This window comes from Mesocricetus auratus, unplaced genomic scaffold (assembly GCF_017639785.1).
Source record: "Mesocricetus auratus isolate SY011 unplaced genomic scaffold, BCM_Maur_2.0 Super-Scaffold_100008, whole genome shotgun sequence".
NCBI lineage: Eukaryota > Metazoa > Chordata > Mammalia > Rodentia > Cricetidae > Mesocricetus > Mesocricetus auratus.
The window spans coordinates 53,797,143-53,815,751 of NW_024429192.1; the positions used below are offsets into that span (position 1 = coordinate 53,797,143).

An 18,609-nucleotide genomic window follows, 5' to 3' on the forward strand; every position below is an offset into this window, starting at 1 on the left:
GAAGAATCAGAAATGCAAGGATATCCTTGGATACTAGCTGAGTTTGAGGAGGCCAGCCTGGGCTACACGCATCTTATCTCAAAACAAAAAAAAAAGGAAAAGTAAGTCTTTTTGGCATAGTGGTTCACCCCACCCAAAGACTGTGAATTTCATAGGTCAAGAGGTTTCCGGCAGAGGGCGAAGCTGTCTTTCCATTTCTTATCTGGACTACGGCAGTCCTTGACTCTGAATTCCATTGTGTTCTGGAACTGTTCAAATTCCAGACAGCCAGTAGCTGTCACTGGAGTCATCCGATGTAAACTTGTCAGTGACTTCTCTAAAAGATCCAGGAGACCCGGTCCTGGTAGCCAGGGAGGGAGACAGCCATTGGAAGTCAGTGACCTCAGTCACCGATCAGCAGGAAGGCTGTGGGTGGTAAGGGCAGCTTATTCAAAAACAAGAAGGATGTCCACGTGGTGGCGGACTTCGCCATCTTTGCTTTACAGCATGTTTTAGATTTTATTAAAAGTGCCTGGCGCTGGTGTATTGCAGAGCGCTGTCTCGTGGATGGATTCATCTCCACGCATTTTTTATAGCATTTACTAGTGACTCGAGGATGGTGCGGAGAAACAAGAAAGACACTTAGAGACCGGAAAGTCAGGAAAACAAAAGCAGCACACAGGGTCTGGGAGAGCCTGGGAAACAGACTCAGAAGGTAGGTAGGGGAGAAAGGAAAGAAAAAGAAATAAAGAAAACTGAAATTTGGTCCTACGGATTCCGAAAATCTTATTAAGTAAGACGGGGTCCTGGGAGAAGCTAGCCGCGTCCTCCAGGGTGGGGATTGGGCCATCGTGGTGGAAGTGTCTCGGAATTCAGAGCCGAAGAGAAAACCACAAAGGCTCATTGTTTTGTTAGTGCCCTGACTTGGCTCCTGACCACAACTCTCTCTCTCTCTGATAAACGGCCTGAGCTCCCCCTACTGGCAGTTCTGCAGAACTTCACCGTCCAGATTCCAAAAGGAATAGGATTACGTAACCCGATCACTTAAGCTGTTTTCCCCCACCCCACCCCCACTCCCTCTTTCCCAAGGTCTTGCCGTCTCCAAATTCTGTTGCTTAATGTCAGAGCTTTGATACTTCGACTGGATTGATTGCCAAGGTCCTAAGGCCCAGAGAAGGCAGCTATGAAGGACCCAAGCTAATGGGAGGGCACGCAGGAGGGTGGCTGAACATTTATTCGTACACGTGTCAGGCAAATAAAAATGCTGCGGAAAGGCCTGACAAGGGGACTTATTCTGGGCTTTCCTCTTCTTGCCTTAAATGTAACGCTGGCATTAAACAAGACGTTTTTGCTTAGGGGGCCGGCCTGCCTGGGTCTAGGTCGGAGGCCAACCAAAATAAGTACTAAATTGAGTCCGGCTCCTCGGCAGCGAAGGCGCCCCCTCCCCTCTGCAAAAACAGAAAGAACTGAAATGAACTGAGCCCCGAGAAGAGGGAGAGAAGATCTCTCTCTCTCTCTCTCTCTCTCTCTCTCTCTCTCTCTCTCTCTCTCTCTCTCTCTCTCTCTCTCTCTCTCTCTCTCTCTCTCTCTGTGTCTCTGCCCCCCCAGTCTATCTCAGACTCTGTCCCCAACCTCCTCCTCTCTTCTCCCTTATCTCCTCTTCTTAAGTTCGATATAAAACAATGCAGGAGCCCTGTCCTTCCTAAAGGACACAAAGGCTAGCCTTATGTACGGGAAAAGGAAATCCAGAGGCACAGCGCAGGGGAGGGAGATACACGCGGGGACCTGCAGAGCTGGAACACCAGGAACAGAAACTGAGTCTGCAACTAGACTAGACTGGGGCTGCCACACCCGCCGGGGAGCGGTGCTGGGCCAGCCGGGAAACCCGCTGGGCAATAAGCAGTGGACATACCCTCTGGCTGGCTGTACATGGAGGACTGTCGGGAGGCTTGCCCCCATAAAGGACCTTCTTATGTCCCCCTCCTCCTCAAAGGTTAGAAACCCAAACCTCCTCTTCAAAAACTAGCAACTTGCCATGAGAGGCTGAAGTCAGCCTGGTCTACACGGTGAGAACCAGTTTCAAAACACAAAACAGGTTCTTTCTTTGTTAACCCAGAGCTGAACAATCATTGGTTCATCGCCTTGCAAGGAGCGTTGCATTCCTGCGGAAGGGCCTCTTGTTCTTCAGTTCCCTCGGGGCATGGGCAGCTGCCTTTCCTTTGTCCCTCTTCCTCTGTCAGCTTCGCGGTTTCCTCTCATGGTCCAGGGAGCTCACACTAACTCCCAGGGCTGATTCCATCCGTGCTCAGTGCTCAGGGTCTGCCAGAAAGGACAGGGCACTGATGTAAGAGGGAAAAGAGAAAGGTGTTGTCTTGTGCTTGTGAGATTCCCAACACATCTGACGCCCAGCAGGGATCTGGCAAAGCTAGCATATTCCACAGAACTCAAGGGAATTCTTTATTCCGGCTGCAAAGCACCTTTGCTAAATTTCTGGCAAGCTGTCAGCCTCTAAGTCACACCATCTCCCATCTTGAGTAGCCCTTGTCCATTGCCACTAGGGAAGATGAGTTTGGGAGCTTGTGAGTCCATAAGAACAAAAAGACCCTGATAGGCACTGCATAGTACAAATAATATTTATTGCCAATGAAAGATTCACACCGCAAACACACACACACACACACACACACACACGAGGCAAAGGAGGAATGCTCTGTGGAAGATGAAATTTCTGGGTTGCTGAACAGATTTTCTAAGCTGTTAGAAAGGGAAAAATGATGTTAGAAGAAACAGACTCATCAGCTCCTGCTATGGGTGCCTGCCAGCAGGGGGCAGGCTTCAGTCAAATATGGGAAATTATAGGCAGCTAGCCCTGCTCCGAGTTGTAAACTGCATAAATATCCACTCAGCCTCTACCCACCCCGGTTATAGTCCAAGGTTTTTCATAGATCTTGAGAGACTATATAGTTCAAGTAAACAGGCTCTTGATACAAAATTTCTATAGATTAAAAGCTTGGTAGCAAAGGCTGGTTTTGCTCACCCGCACTGGGTGCTACAAGCTGCAGCTGCGATGGCCTGCGCAGTCACTGCAGTGACTTGTCTCTGTCTTGGGACTGACAAAGTCACCCAAAGCTGCATATTGTTTGCAGGGAGGTGGGGGGCATGGGTGGGAGTGTTTTGACTTATATTTGACTCAGAAAAGCAAGCGCCAGTACCACGGGCTCAGTAGAGTCCTCTATGTTGGTTTTGTTTAGTGAGTATGGAAAAATCCAAGGAACATAGAGAAGGAAAATATTTCCTTAAGCTCTGGGCCAGTCTCATGCTTCAGTCCTAGGCACACATGCTGGAGAACTAAAAAGAAAATATGACATACATACATACATACATACATACATGTGTACCCAAAAATCTGTACACACTATTGTTCATCATGGCCCCCAAAGCCAAAAAATGTCACTTGACTGATGGTTTATCTAGTGAACATCTCAGTTACAGAAATGAATGGAACACCTAAGGAGCTGTTATCAAGGATACACCTTTATTTACATCGCTAAGCTAACTGAAGGAAGCTAGTTACAAGCTAGTTACAAGAGATTGTGTATTGTGTGGTTATCCCATTTATATTCCACAGAAACAGAAATTATGTGAGTGATTGCTGGGGCCTGGAGGAAGACATCGATGGGGAGGAAGGACTCCTAAGAATAAGAACATTTCTTTTGGGGATGATAATGTTCTAAAATTGCAAAGTGTTGATGGGCAAGGTTAGACAACTTTGTGGATGTATTAAAAATGGCCAAATCATGCTGTTTAGGAGAAAAAATTCTACATATGGTGTTGTAATTTAAGAAAAGCGGTGTGCTGGAGAAAGATGTCAGGTGACAGGGTTCAAGCAGAGGGTTTCTTTTTGTTAGGGAAAAGGATCATAAAAACGGGGAAGGGGAAAAGGAAGGGGGAGACCAGCCTCTGGAGATAGCAGATAGGAGAAAGCAAAAAGGGGAAGAGGAAGGGAGGGGGGAACAGATAGAAAGAGGGAGATAAAGAGAGAAGGATAGGAGGTAGGCAGGGCCCTTTTAAAAGGGAACACAGTGAATTTACACAGGTGGTGCTTTCAGTGGCAGCAGCTGAGGGTGTATCCTGTCAGAATCCCAAGGACAGGCCAGTTCAGATGCCTGAATACTAACATATAGGAACTGTAATTTAAAACAAATATTTGGACCATGACAGAAATTACAGAGGGGAACTCAAAGCAATGAGACTACAAAGAGAATATTTGATGTGGTGGTTTCAATGAAAATGCCCCTCCCCTAGTCTTGTATATTTCCACACTTGATCCCCTGTTGGTGAATTGTTTGAGAATGGTTAGGAGGTGTGGCCTTATTGGAGAAGGTGTGTCACTCAGGGTAGGCTTTGAAGTTTCAAAAGCCTATACCAAGTCCAGTCTCAATCTCTTTCTCTCTCCCTCCCTCCCGCTCCCTCCCTCCCTCCCCCCTCTCTGCCTGCAGATCTGGATGTATATATAGCTCTCATCTACTTCTCCAGCAACATGCCTATCTGCCTCTCAAGACATTTCCTTCCATGATGATAATGTCTAACCTTCTAAAGCCGTAAACAAGCCTCCAATTAAATGCTTTCTTCTATAAGTTTGCCTTGGTCATGGTGTCTCTTTACGGCAATAGCATAGTAACTAAGACATGTGGCTTCTGGGAGGGACACACCCACTGTCAATTAAATAGTTGACTAAGAACAGGGTAGAGTTAAACCAGGTTGAAGACAGAGGTAGCTAAACACAGAGTAGGAAACAAGGAAATTGTCCATGATGCTGAATTACCCTGTTTCTTCTTTAGCTGACTCAAAGGCAGAGAATTTGCACCTCCCATCATGATGGCTGTGGTAAAAGGGTGCTGTTCCACTTGAGACGGTGATGCCGCGTTGACACCCTGTGCAGAGGGAAATAAGAGAGAATCGCAGTCTTCAGTCTCCAGTAACAAGAAAGACTTCCCAGTTCTCAGAAAGTGACAAGGAAGGAAGAAAGGTGATAATAAAGTCACCAACTCAGCTGCCAGGCCCCTTATGCCTGCCACACACTTCCAGCTTTATCACCATTTAAAGGGTACCTGGTGATACTCGCCTGTATCATAGCAACTGGGGAGGCTGGGGAAAGAGGCTTGAAGTTGCCCTGGGCTGTATAGTGAGCTTGTCTCAAAAACAAACAATAATGGGGCTGGGCCAGATAGGTCAGTGGGTAATCATACTTGCTAGCAGGACTGACAGCTGAGTTCAAGCCCCAGGATCACGTGGTGGAAAGAGAGAACAGTCTCCTGAAAGTGGTCCCCTGACCTCCATGTGTGTTCTGTGGCTTATGCTTGCCTCCTCCAGCCACGCATCCAGATAAACACATGAAAAAATTAATAATGATATTCACAGGAGTCCCTGGAAAACCTCACAGAGACTTAACTGTGAGCATCTTTAGGAAACACTTGGAAACTGGAGCAACAAAGAAATAGGTCAAGGTCTTGGAAGGACCCCAGGAGCACAGTAGAGAGGCAGGACATGGAAGGAGCTGGAAAAAAGGAACTTCCTTATTTGCTTGATCTTGTGAGAACCCATCCATGGGACCTGTCTCCCAATGCCCAGGCATAAGCAGTGCAGTGTCTCAGAAAAATCCTTCCCCTAGGGAATACCACACATCTTTGTTACATTCACCCTATTGCTTGATAGAAATAGTAACACACTGACATCATCTTGTGCTATCAAATCAAAAAACGTTTTTATTTCTAAAACACATTGTGAAGAAACTCTGTATAAAATTAAAACTCTGAAATTTTGTGTTTATTGATTACAATGAAAAAAAAACTTGTTCCATAATTGTTTATGTTGGCTAGGGAGAAAAATACTTCTAGAGCATGATAAAACATTTTCCAAGCCTGTGTTTTTCTCCAAGTCTAGCCCTTTGGGTAAATGTTACGCATTCTAGGGACCAAGGGAATATGTCTAATTGTGTCTTACAAACTTGCTTAATTATAGATTCATCCAGGAGACAGGAACTGGGTAGCTAATTATGTAGCTAGATGTTCAAGTGGCTGTTGGCCCTGAAATTCACCACACTCCCAGCCTTGTATCGATCTACAAGCAACTGGCCAAATACCAATTGTTTTGAATAAAGTATATGAATTTAGTAGTGGCAAGACTGATATGGGAGCTAGACAGATCTGGGCTTAAACCTGTGCTATCTTTAGTCAATATCTTTAGTGAAGCTGAGTAAACATGTATTGATCATTCACTATGGGCCACAGACAACACTAGGCACTACCCTCAGTACCCGCTACTTTAAAAAGTTATTTAACCTCTCTACAACTAGGTGTGTAAGATACAAAAGAAAAGAATAATTTTCAAGGTCATTATAAGGAATGAATTGAGTTCCTTAAAATGCCTGGGACATTGCATTCTAAAATGTTCTCCTGTATGTAAGACACTGACTTGGTGTCTGGTACCTATGAGGGGTTTGGTGAAGGTTGTTGTGTTTGTCTTACAGAATATCAGTTTTCAGCTCCCCATTGTATAAATGATGAAACTGTCAGTGTGGAAAGAGGAATCTTGAGTTCTTGTCCCTGTACCCTCTGTCTCTCCTTCACATCCTAAGTGGTTTGACTAGAACATTGCTTAAGATGTGTTAAACAAGGAGGAATGAATGGAGTTCATCTTCTGAGCATCCAGGCAGGAGAGAAGATGTTCTGTAGATCATCTTCTGAGCATCTGGGTGGAAGAGAAGAAGCTCTACAGAGAGATGCTTAGGTTGTAGACTATTGAGACAATTGACCCCAAAGGAATTGGAATTTCTGCAGAAAGTTTGCACTGGGAAAAAGAAAAGGCTGGGATCCTAGTGGCAGTCAAAGGGAGAGCCTGAGATGTCATTTGGTGCTGACTTGCGGATATACCAAGGAGCTAATAGCTGAGAGGATGTACCACTGATGGATGGGTGATGACCACACCTTCATCAGAAATACATACATACATACATACATACATACATACATACAAACTATATTTGAACTTCATGTTAGGACTCAAAAATGAACTCGGGGGATCATTGTTGGGCCTCTTCATTTGTCCCTCTTCCCAATGTGGGCACAGCGAATGAATTCTTCATTGTTCTTCACTGTTAGTTGTCTCCTGGATTGATCCTTTAGGGATTGATATCCAAACCTAGGTTGTTAGCCCCAGTTACCCCTTAAGACCTGCAGTAGAAAGTCCTTTTTCTGAGCTATTTTCTTTATTACAGGGTGGCATTAGCTAACTGATTCTTCAAGACCCCATGCCTTTCTGAGAAGCTTGGGGATGTAGCTGACCATAACCACCTCATTTCACCCTTGCCAAGTGTGTGTTTCCATCTAGTTAAAGAACAGGTACAAACAGATGTAGGATCCTCTTCCATGGCTTTTATTACGAGACAACTGTGTCTAAACTTTACAGCTCTCCTTTCTTTCACACTGTAGGTTGGAACCCGATAGTCTTGAAACAATTTCAGTGGGTCAACAAATGAAATAAAAGCAAATTTAAAATATCAAAGTGCATCACAAGCAGTAGTAAATACTATTTTGTGAAGCTGTTGCTATAAATTTATTTATGTACTGTGATAGCACCATTTTTAAAATATTTTTTAGTGTGAGTAGTGGAGTAGTTACTGCTTTGAGACAAGATCTTTGTTGCCTGCATCTTTTTTTTTTTTTTTGGTTTTTATGAGACAGGGTTTCTCTGTATTGTTTTGGAGGCTGTCGGTCCAGCCTCGAACTCACAGAGATCCGCCTGCCTCTGCCTCCCGAGTGCTGGGATTAAAGGCGTGCGCCACCCATGCCCGGCTTTTTTTCTTACTTTTAAGGTACCCACTGATTCATTTGATGAGTATATGTTAGACACTTACCTATGGAATGCCAGACACTGTTCTAGGCAGTTGAAATGGAGCCACAAACAAGAAAAGACCCCTCTGCTATGGGACTTGCCTTTTAGTGAGGGCAACACAAGTAAGACCAAGGTATGCTCCAGTGTTCAGAAATGTGAGTAAGGACAAAGAAAAGGCAGGCGGGACTTTCATACTCCACAGAGCAGGAGATGCATTGTTACTATTCAGGTTTATACCCTGACAGCTTTTTCTCATGCCAATGCTATTTTTCTTGCAGTTTCAGGACCTCTGGGGACCAAACGTCACATCAGCAAATGTACAGGGTCAGTGATAACCACCATCCAGACTCTTGCTTCTCTCTGATTCTGCTTCCTTCTTCCTTCTTCAAATCATCCCAAGTCCCCATCCATACAACCTCTTCTGCAGCGACTGTGAAACCAGTTCCTCAGCCTCAGGGACTAGGTCCCCCTACTGTGCGTTGAATGGGCGCAGTGGTGGCAGTTGGGCCTTGCTTACTAGGAAGGCTGGTGTCAGGGTTCTATTGAGTACTGACTTTCAATGCCTTTAGTGGTTCATCACAGTTTTCTGTGCAGGCTGGCCTGGAACTCCTGATCCTCCAGCCTTAGCCTCTGGAGAGCTGAGATGACAGGGTTCTTGACAATACCTGGTAACTTTATCGACTTCATCATCTTAAAAATTAGCACACACACACACACACATATGCGCACGCACGGACCCCAAAACATTGAAGTCCAGAGAGGTTGTGACCTGTCCAAAGTCTCAGTGATGAGAAGTGGAAACAGGAGTCTGAAATGTTTGTGGCACGCTTGAGGATTTTGGATTGGCCTCCTTGTTTGCCACCTGCTTTACATCTCGTCCTTATTTCCCCATATAGTCCTTAAGTCGTGTCGTATTGTGGGGAGGCTACGCTGTTGCAGTGTTCTGTGCCCTGTCAGACTTCTATGAGGGGCGAACTGGCTAGATTCATCCCGGCTTAGGAGACCACTAATGGCATAAGTGGATTCTGTGACTGCCACACTGAAAGCCTTAACGAAGCCACACCGAGTCTTGCAGACAAGATCAAACTGGGTCTGTTCCAGAATCACTGTTTACATTTGGGTGTTTCTGACTATCTTGTTTCCTTTAGTGAAGTATTTAAGGAGGTGATGTTACCTTTGAAAATGGGAGTGGGCATGAATAATAGTTTTGGGGTGAAAGTAAGGAACTTAAAATCAAGAGATTTGAACTCTAGAAGTGTGGTTGTGGTGGTACATATATGTACACAGCACTCTGGAGGCTATGGCAGAAGGATCCTAAGCTCAGAGCCTGCTGAGCTACATAGAAAACTGTGTGCCTGTGTAAGAGAGAACAATTTGGACTCTGGTCCCAATTTTATCAGGTGACTGTGGGTTACTCCCTTCCTCTGTTGAGCCTGGGCTACTTTGTACAATGCCTGGTGTTCACCCCTAGCCAGGAATGCTGCTCTGTTTTGTTCGTTTCTGTAGCATTTACAATCACCTTGCAATGAAGAGATGGTCTGAAAGTAGTTTCTGCTGATTAATTTTTTTCTTTTTATAGGTCTCTCTGCATGCTCATGGGTCACTTTTACATTATGCTTTTTTTTTTTGTCCTCCGCTGACCCTTACTGCTTAACATGTATTGTGCCACTTATAAAGCTTCTGGAAAAGGCTCTTTCTGCTAATCCTGTCCTAATGCTGTGACAACTGACAGAGACCATTCCCAGCAGCGCTTTTTGCTGACCAGGATTGAATTTTTTTTTTTTTTTAACTTGCGGGTGTTTTGGGAAGAGCAATTCCAGAGTCACTGCCAGATCAGGCTCACATCACAGCGTCCTCAGGCTCAGGATTCCTCTTACTGTAGGAAGAGACACCATGCACTGCTGTTCTTAACTGCTCTGGCGTCCAGCACCCTTTCCTCTGTGTGTGTGTGTGTGTGTGTGTGTGTGTGTGTGTGTGTGTGTGTGTGTGTAGTGTGTGTGAGTGTGTGTGTGTGTGTGTGTGTATGTGTGTGTGTGTGTGTGAGAGAGAGAGACCTAAGACTACCACTGCGGTCTGGGCTGAGCCAGCCTGCGCCATCACAAGCCCCTCCTAGATCCTGGCCCTGCTGGCACCGATAAATTTCACATGCAAAGCGCTGCTTTGCCCAGAGGGAAGTGAGAGGAAGCATTTTTCCTTGATAAAGAGCTCATTCGGACTTCGGCCTAAAATTCACAGATGCTAAAAACAGACTGAAATAAATCAGAGGGCTCCACTCACTGGAGGTCAGCGAGTCTAAGAATGCTTTGTTGGAGGTCAGGAGCCTGCGGAAGGAAATCACAGTGTGGCGGAGGAAGACACAGGCTGGGAGAGGTGGCACTACTTGTCTAGACTCAGGAAGCAGCAGACACAGGAATCGAACCTTCCCACCCTACCATACCCCCTTTTGATGAGCATGCTGACTCGCTGGGATGTTACATAAGACTGTAAATCACTCTGAGATTCCGTAAATAATGTGCCTGTATTGAGAACAAGGCGTTACCACCAAGAGCTCCGGCACAGTGGCTGAAGCTTCCAGACTATAAGGTAGAGGGCCTCCGTAGAACTGTTGAGGGGACAGGGCTTGCACCTGCGAGGCTCTCTCTGAGCCAGAAGCCATTTTCTGTTTGCTTCTTCCCTTCCAGCTGTGTTTTAATTAAAAACATAGCAATCATTCACAAGTAGTTACTTAAGTCTAGTCTAAACGTTGGTTACTTCAGAGGGCGCATCCAGGTAGGCCTTTAATCCCAGCACTCAGGAGGCAGCCTGAGTTTGAAGCACTGCCAGGGCTACATAGTATGACCCTATCTCAAAAAAAAAGGGGGGGTTTTAAAAGTTCAGTATTATCACTAATTACCAGAGAAATACGAACTGAAACCACAATGACACATCATGTCACTTCCGTCATACTATTATTAAAAACAACAGTAACAACAACAACAAAACAATCACTACAACAAAAACCCAACCAAACAAACATTTCCTCCTAAGACTGGAGAGGATGCAGTAGAAACAGGAATCCTCCAACACTGTTGGTAGCAATGCAAAATGGTACAGCTGCTATGGAAATTAGCATGGAAGTTCCTTAAAAAAAGAAAAAAAGGAAAAGATAGAACTCCCATATGACCTGGTAATCCCACTCTTGGGTACTCATCCAAAAGCACTTTCCAGATGATACTCCCAAGATATGAAAACAAAGTAACTGTCAGCAGATGAATGGATACTATGGTACTCTGCAACATGTTGGAATAGTATGCAACTTAAAGGAGAAAGGGGATTGTGTAATATGTAGCAACAGGGACAATTTTTATGACATTATGCCAAGTGAAAAAAGCCAACCATAGAAAGACATATTGTATAATCCCATTTCCATGACTATTTAAATAACCAAGTGCAAAGACTCACAGAGCCATGGTTGCCAGGGCCTGAGGGCAGGGATTTATGGGGAGCTACTAACAAGGAGCAGTCAGGGGAGTGAGTAAGTTCTAGACATCTGTTGTACTCATGTTGTTACCACCTGAGATAATAAAAGGTAATGTTTTGTACACCTAGAATTGTGTTAAAACTGCAGATTTCATGTTCAATGCTCTTACCTTGATAAAACAAAACAGGTTACAGGTTACGCAGGACAGTGAGGGAAAAGACAGAGAACAATCACTGTAAGGAATCTTGGTTTCTCTGATCTGGAAGGAGGCTGATACCTTGTACTAACCTAGGGACCGCATTGGGAGGTTAAGAATGTAATTCCAATTTCAGAGGTGTGGGAGAAAGTGCCACCAGGCTATATGATGTCATTTGTAGAAGTGAAGTGCCCCATTTGCCAAAAGCATCTTCCTGGAGCTCTCACCACAGCGTGAAGCTCTGTATTACTCATTCCTTTGGCTTGCTTTTTCCAGAATCCTATTTTTAAAATGCTCCTGACATCATTGGTACTTTTGTTATGTGTTATAATAGCATGCGGTTATGCATGAAAGGAACCCTCTTAGCTGTTTGAAATACATGCCAAAGTAGTTAATGGATAAAATGAAATGTTTGCAAGGCTTGATTTCAGATGTCAGATAAGAAATATATATGCGTATATGTATTTCATATTGTGTGCATGTACACATACACACAAACACACACATATATGGAGACAGATTTTTAAAAGAGAGGGACAAAATATGTAAAACTGTAAAAGTTGAGGAATAAATACATGAACTCCTTATACTACTTCCTCTATTTTGTTATGTTTGAATACTCCCAGGAAGAACTATTAGCCAATTGTCTTTAACATCTGTGTGTATGTGGGGGAAGCCTGAAAAGTGTGTTTTCAAATTTGGTTGGGGAATCCAAGGAGGGGACAGGGGCACGGGAGAGGGACACCAGGCCTTCCTTTGATGTTCAGAAAAGGCTGGGTGTTGGTCTAGATGGTCACCTGACAGTCCAAGGAGCTGAACACCCACTCCTACAGGAGTCCTCGGTGCCATGATTTTGAACAAGTAATGGATGGAATGTACACATGGAATTGGTGGTTTCTGGGCTCAAAAAGAGTGCAAGATAGAATATGAAGATTACTGAAGACTATGTTCTTCAGAACAAAAGCTGAAAAGCTCTTGGATGATATCAGAGGCAATGGGACAAGCTAATCAAGCTAATCGGGGAGGGTGGAGTCCTCTACCTCACCTCCTGGGCAAAGCACAACCCGGAGCAGAGCAGCTGCTGGTGGCTGGAGGTTGCTTTTAACTAGAAAGAATGTTTAATGAAAACTTCTTCGTCTAGGTGTAAAAAAACAAAGAATTACTTACATCTTTAAAAACAGCAGTGAAACTATGGTTGGAATGCATATATACAATAGAATTGTTTTCAGCCGTAATGAAAAATAAAATCGTGACATTTGCAGGAAATGGAAATCATTGTGTTAAGCAAAATAACATAGACTCAGAAACACAAATGCCACATGTTCTCAATTATATGTACAATCTGGATTTGAATGTATGAGTGAGTGTGTACAGGTCATGAAAATAGAAAGAGGGGGTTGAGGGAGGAGGGAAAGGCCTTCATGGAGGGTGGGGGGGCAATGGGATTCGTGTGACATGAAAGCAGAAGTGACAGGAGATGGTGGGAGAGGCAGGTGAATAAGAATAAGGTGTGATGACACGTTCTTATAAAATGCTATCATGAAACCCGTCACTTCATGTAAGTGCTACATTTAAAAATTAATCTTTAACTGGGCAGTGGTGACGCATGCCTTTAATCCCAGCACTCTGGGGGCAGAGACAGGTGGATCTCTGTGAGTTCAAGGCCAGCCTGGTCTACAAAGAGAGTTCCAGGACAGTCAGAACTGTTTCACAGAGAAATCCTGTTTCAAAAAACCAAACTAAACAAAAGCAAAACAAACAAACAAACAAAAAAACAAAAATCAATCTTTAAAAACCCTCCATTTAGAAAAAACAAGTTTGTGGTTGGGTTTTAGGTATTAAGAAGGAAGCTTGTTAAGAGTTGAGTTTTGAAACATAAGAAATACGGATTATTTTGTTATCACTGTGCTCCACGAGAAAGGACAGATGTCCTGCCATGTCCTACACGGCTCCACATTAGGGACCTGCTAACATTACCTCATGTTTGTTTGTCTCCGAAGCTCTGTCCATAGAAAAAAGAGACTGTGGCTACAGGATCCAATCTTTGGCTGTCCATGATTTTAAACTGCAGGGACATTGAGAAAATGACAATGTTTCAAGAGACACATGTCTTCCTCCAAGGTCTGGTACATTCCGCAGCCTTCATACCAGGTCACAGGGTACCCATGGTGGCTTGTTAACCTGAGATGTCCTTCACTGACTACCTCCGACTGAATGGGATACCTGGAAATGAGACTTGCTTAAGTCAATCCCAAACCAAGAGAAACTAGGAGCACTTCTGTGGAATGGCAAGATGACAAGGACTCACAGACCAAGTGGGGGCACTAGGGGAAGCATGTAACCTGTTCAGCATAGCTTAGCATTGGTGGATAGTCCAGAAGGCTGAGGTAAATGTGTGAAAGTGTTTAGAAAAAGTAGTGCTTTTTAAAACTTCTTGGTATTTTTCTGTTTTTGACAAAATAAACTCTAAGGACAAGCCATAAAGGTGGTTAAATAAATTATAATTATATATATGTGTATACTGCACATTTAAACACAATATTGCATTTTATTTGCTTATTTATTTAATTTTTTGTTTTTCTGTGCTGAGGGTGGGACTTGGGACACGTGAGACAACCAGTCTATGGTGGAGCAATGCCTCAACCTGGTTGTGATTTTTCTAAAACACCTTTTATATGCAAAAAGATTAGAAGAGAAAAATGCCATATGATTGCCTGTAAGTCATAGAAATAAAACATTTTAGAAATACTTTAATTTTTCATTCTGCTTGAAACTTTTCCTGTAACGAAATACATCACTTTAGGAATAGAAACAAAGCATTAACAATATCTTTAAAATAAGCCCACATGCCGGGCGGTGGTGGCACATGCCTTTAATCCCAGAACCACTCAGGAGGCAGAGGCAGGCGGATCTCTGTGAGTTCGAGGCCGGGCTGGACCGACAGCCTCCAAAACAATACAAAGAAACCCTGTCTCGTAAAAACCAAAAAAATAAAATAAGCCCACATGACTTCATTTCTCCTTTTAATTCTTGTTTGATCTGAATAATGAAGATGCGTACAGGAATAAAAGAAACTACAGGTATTTACAATTCATGTTGGGAATGTATACATTGTCTGGTAGGAAACCTGAGTGAATCAAGGTAAGATATATTGGCGATGCCCTCTGCCAAAGACACACAAGACAGACTTCTCATTGGCTCACCATCCTTCTGCTTAATTGGAAAAAATGAAACTCTGAGTCCTGCCCCCCTGGAGCCCCAATTGCACCCATGAAAGCAAAGGATGGTTCTCTGGCAACAGGTCTTCCATTTAGACCTCAGGAGCTTAATTCATACACTGTCTTAGTTAGGGTTCTATAGCTGTGAAGAAACACCATGACCACGGCAACTCTTATAAAGGAAAGCATATAATTGGGGCTGACTTTCAGAAGTTTAGTCCATTGTTGTCATGGTGGGAAGCATGGTGACATACAGGCAGACATGATGCTGGAGAGGAGCTGAGAGTTCTGCATCTTGACGGGCAGACAGGCAGCATGAAGAGAGAGAGCCACTGGGACCTGGCTTGAGCATTTGAAACCCCAAAGCCTACCCCCAGTGACACACTTTCTCCAACAAGGCCACACCTCCTAATGCTACTCCCTGGTGAACCAACAATCAAATATGAGTCTAGGAGGGCCATTCTTCTTCAAGCTGCTACATATACTAATATTTTTAGTTAGCGTTCTCCTTAGTCATTTATAATAAGAATATATAATATAATAACGAATTAATTTGGGGGAGGTTATTTCTGTATTCAGTATATGTGTGTATGTGAGTGTGCACATGTCATAGTGTTCATTTGGAGGTCAGGGGACACATTAAAATAATTGGTTTGCTCCTCCTACCATGTGGGCTAAAGGAGTCAAACTCAGGTCATCAGCCTTGGTGGCAAGTACTTTTACCCACTGAGAATCTCGCTGGCCTGGTTTTTGTTTTTCGAGAAAGGATCTCATTTAGCCCAGGCCAGCCTTGTCCTTACTATGTAGCAGAGGATAGCCATGAACTCTTGATCCTTTGGCCTCTGTTTACCTTATGCTGCTGGGCTTACAGGCAATTGCCATTCCATCCAACTCTCCTATATTCTAGTTAACCAAGCTGGAGATTCTTTAAGTGATGGTCCTTCAGATGCAATGCATTTTAGAAGGCTAGGGTAACCCTAGGAGAAACCTTCAACTTCTTTCTCAGCTAGAGAACTGCTTTCTAGGACTAGTAAGCAAGAACTACACCACAGTCAACCACAGTATCTTGTTGAGAGATGTTTCTGTCCCACCTGGTCCCACAGCCACTTAGTCACAAATAAACACACAGAGGCTCATGTTAATTATAAACTGTTTGTTCTATGGCTCAGGCTTCTTATTGACTAGCTCTTAATTATTAACCCATTTCTATTAATCTGTATATCTCCACATGGTCTTGGCTTATCAGTGATGCCTGAGCCTCTTGTTTTCTCGTCAGCTACATGGCTTCTTTCTTGCGACTCACTCTCTGTGTCCTCTTCCCAGCATTCTTTGTCCTACCAGAGAATGGATGGGCATCCTAGCTACATGCATCTCTCTGGTAACTCACTCTCTATGCTCCTCTTCCCAGAATTCTCCTTGTCTAGTAGTTCCTCCTCTACTTCCTGCCTGGCTACATCCTGCACGTCCATTAGTCAAAACAGCTTTATTTATGAACCAATAAGAGAAACATACATTCACAGCATACAGAAGGACACCCCCCCCATCAGTATCCACCCAGAGCTCTGGCAGGGATGGTGGCTTCTTTTGATTGATACTGAAATGGAAAGGCTGGTCTTTAGAATCTAAAATCCAGAAGCGTGTGCATTCGGGCATGCCTGCATGCATGTGTGTATGTTGTTGCATGTGATCTACATGAATGTGTATTTCCAAGTGCCTGCACCTCTGTATGTGCATGTATGCTGAGTACACTGCTCTAGCACTCTCCACCTTATTCGTTTGAGACAGGGTCTCTTACTGAACCTGGAGTTAGGCTGGCAACCACAAAGTCCCAGCAGTCCTCCTGTCTCTACCCACACAGAGCTGTGGTTACAGTAAGGCTAAAGCCAAGCAACATCCCATAGAGACTTCAGTTCATACAGCCATTTGGTTTTTTTTTTTATTGGAAACTAAAGTGTTATGTTTTATTCATCTTTTCTTTGCTTGATGATATTCTCCCATTCATCATGACATCCTATGCTCTCCTTGCTATCTGTGACAAAAATATTATGGCCATCAAGATGCACTTGAGTGGTTAAATACCCTGGAAACTTTTTCATAAAACCCCCAAATAGAGATGATTATTTTTTCTCAATTATGCATCCTACTTCTCTTACCTTACTTGGAATTACAGATGATTTATTGTTGCTACACACACACACACACACACACACACACACACACACACACACAACTTTATTTTTCCAAGACAGGGTTTCTCTGTGTGACAGCCCTGGCTATCCTAGAACTGTCTTTGTAAATCAGGCTGGCATTGAACTCACCGAGATCCACCTGTTTCTGCCTCCCAAGTGCTGGGATTAAAGATATGTGCCACCACACCTTGCTCAAGTTTTGTTTTTGATGGGCATACTCCCTGGAATGTGGCCCAGGATGCTGAGCACATGACAGACCTTAATGCAAGCTGCTTTAAAGAGAAACTAGTATGGACCTGGATGAGGAGGCAGCTTGGCTGCAGGAACTCCCAGGGCAGACTTGTGGGAGCAGGGATGCTGCTGGTGCTGGTGGTTGGGGGAGGGGGGGGTCAGATGAGACAGTTCCTAGTGATGTAGAAATAAGAACTGAGGGGCAGGATATGGAGAGATGGCTCAGTGCTTAAGGTCACTAATTGTTCTTCCAAAGGATGCAGGTTCAATTCCCTGTACCCTCATGACAACTCACAATCACCTGTAACTTGAGTTCCAGAGAATCTAATAGCCCCTTTTGGTCACTCCAAGCACTAGGCATGCGCATGGTACACAGACATACTTGCAGGCAAAACACCTACACACATAAAATGATAATTTTAAAAAATCTTTTTTAAAAAGAACTGGGCAAGCCTGGCGTTGGTGGCACATGCCTTTAATCCCAGCACTCGGGAGGCAGAGGCAGGTGGATTTCTGTGAGTTCAAGACCAGCCTGGTCTACAGAGCGAGTTCCAGGACAGGCTCCAAAGCCACAGAGAACCCTGTCTCGAAAAAACAGAAGAAAAAAAAAAAAGAACTGGGCAAAGAAGAGGCATTACACCGAAATGTTAAGATGTTTTGCTCTGTGATCCTCCTCTTCTGTATTCATGTAAATGTCTACATTGTTAGATCCTGCTTTGGACTTTGATTCTGAATTCATGCACAGGAAGCTGTGCAGAGAAGTGTGGTGTGGCATATTGCTGGGGAGTGCATGGCAGATGGGTGGAGGTGGAGACAGAGATGGAAGAGGGGTGCAGAAACATTTGGCTCATACGCTCACCTTGAGGCGAGGAAAAGCAGCTGTTACTCATCCACGTGCAACTGCTGAGAAGCACCAAGCACTTTGCTGGTGCTGGGATACTAGATGAACCACACATCTGATGTATTCCTGGTCTCCAAATGCCTACATTCTGATGGAGGTGGGAGGACATGGATTAACTAAATAATCAACAATGTGAAGCTTGGGGTTCTAATTAGTGTTGTGAAGGACTGGCCTATGGTGCTATGAAAAGTCATTGTAGGACTTGAGCCTAGTTAAGGGGCTGCAGGACTGAGTTATGAAGGAGGAGTAAAAGCGCATCATAGAATGTGATGTTTAAGGCAGAGTGAAGTGTCAGGGCAAATTGTTAAAGACAAAAATGGGCAAAGAGCCTGCGGAATGAATGAGCTGAAGAATGGCTGGTGAGGGTCAGTGCTGAGGAGCACAGAGCTAAGTGCAGTGAAGAGACTGGAAGCAGACTGCACTGAGAGCCATAAATCATGCGAGTGTTTAATTAGAGGCGGCAGGATCATGAATATTTAAAAAGGTCACCCTGGTTGAAGCCTGGGAAAGAATTGGGAGGTGTGGCCAGAGCAGATGTATGT

At 44.1% G+C, this 18,609-nt stretch overlaps 1 long non-coding RNA gene across 1 annotated transcript; it reads left to right on the forward strand.

The window, feature by feature from the left end:
• Positions 1–465: 465 nt before the first annotated feature.
• On the forward strand, positions 466–4,616 carry LOC121141783. The gene is made up of 2 exons (XR_005878724.1): positions 466–694; positions 4,479–4,616. It is a non-coding gene; the product is annotated as an uncharacterized LOC121141783 (long non-coding RNA).
• Positions 4,617–18,609: the final 13,993 nt, after the last annotated feature.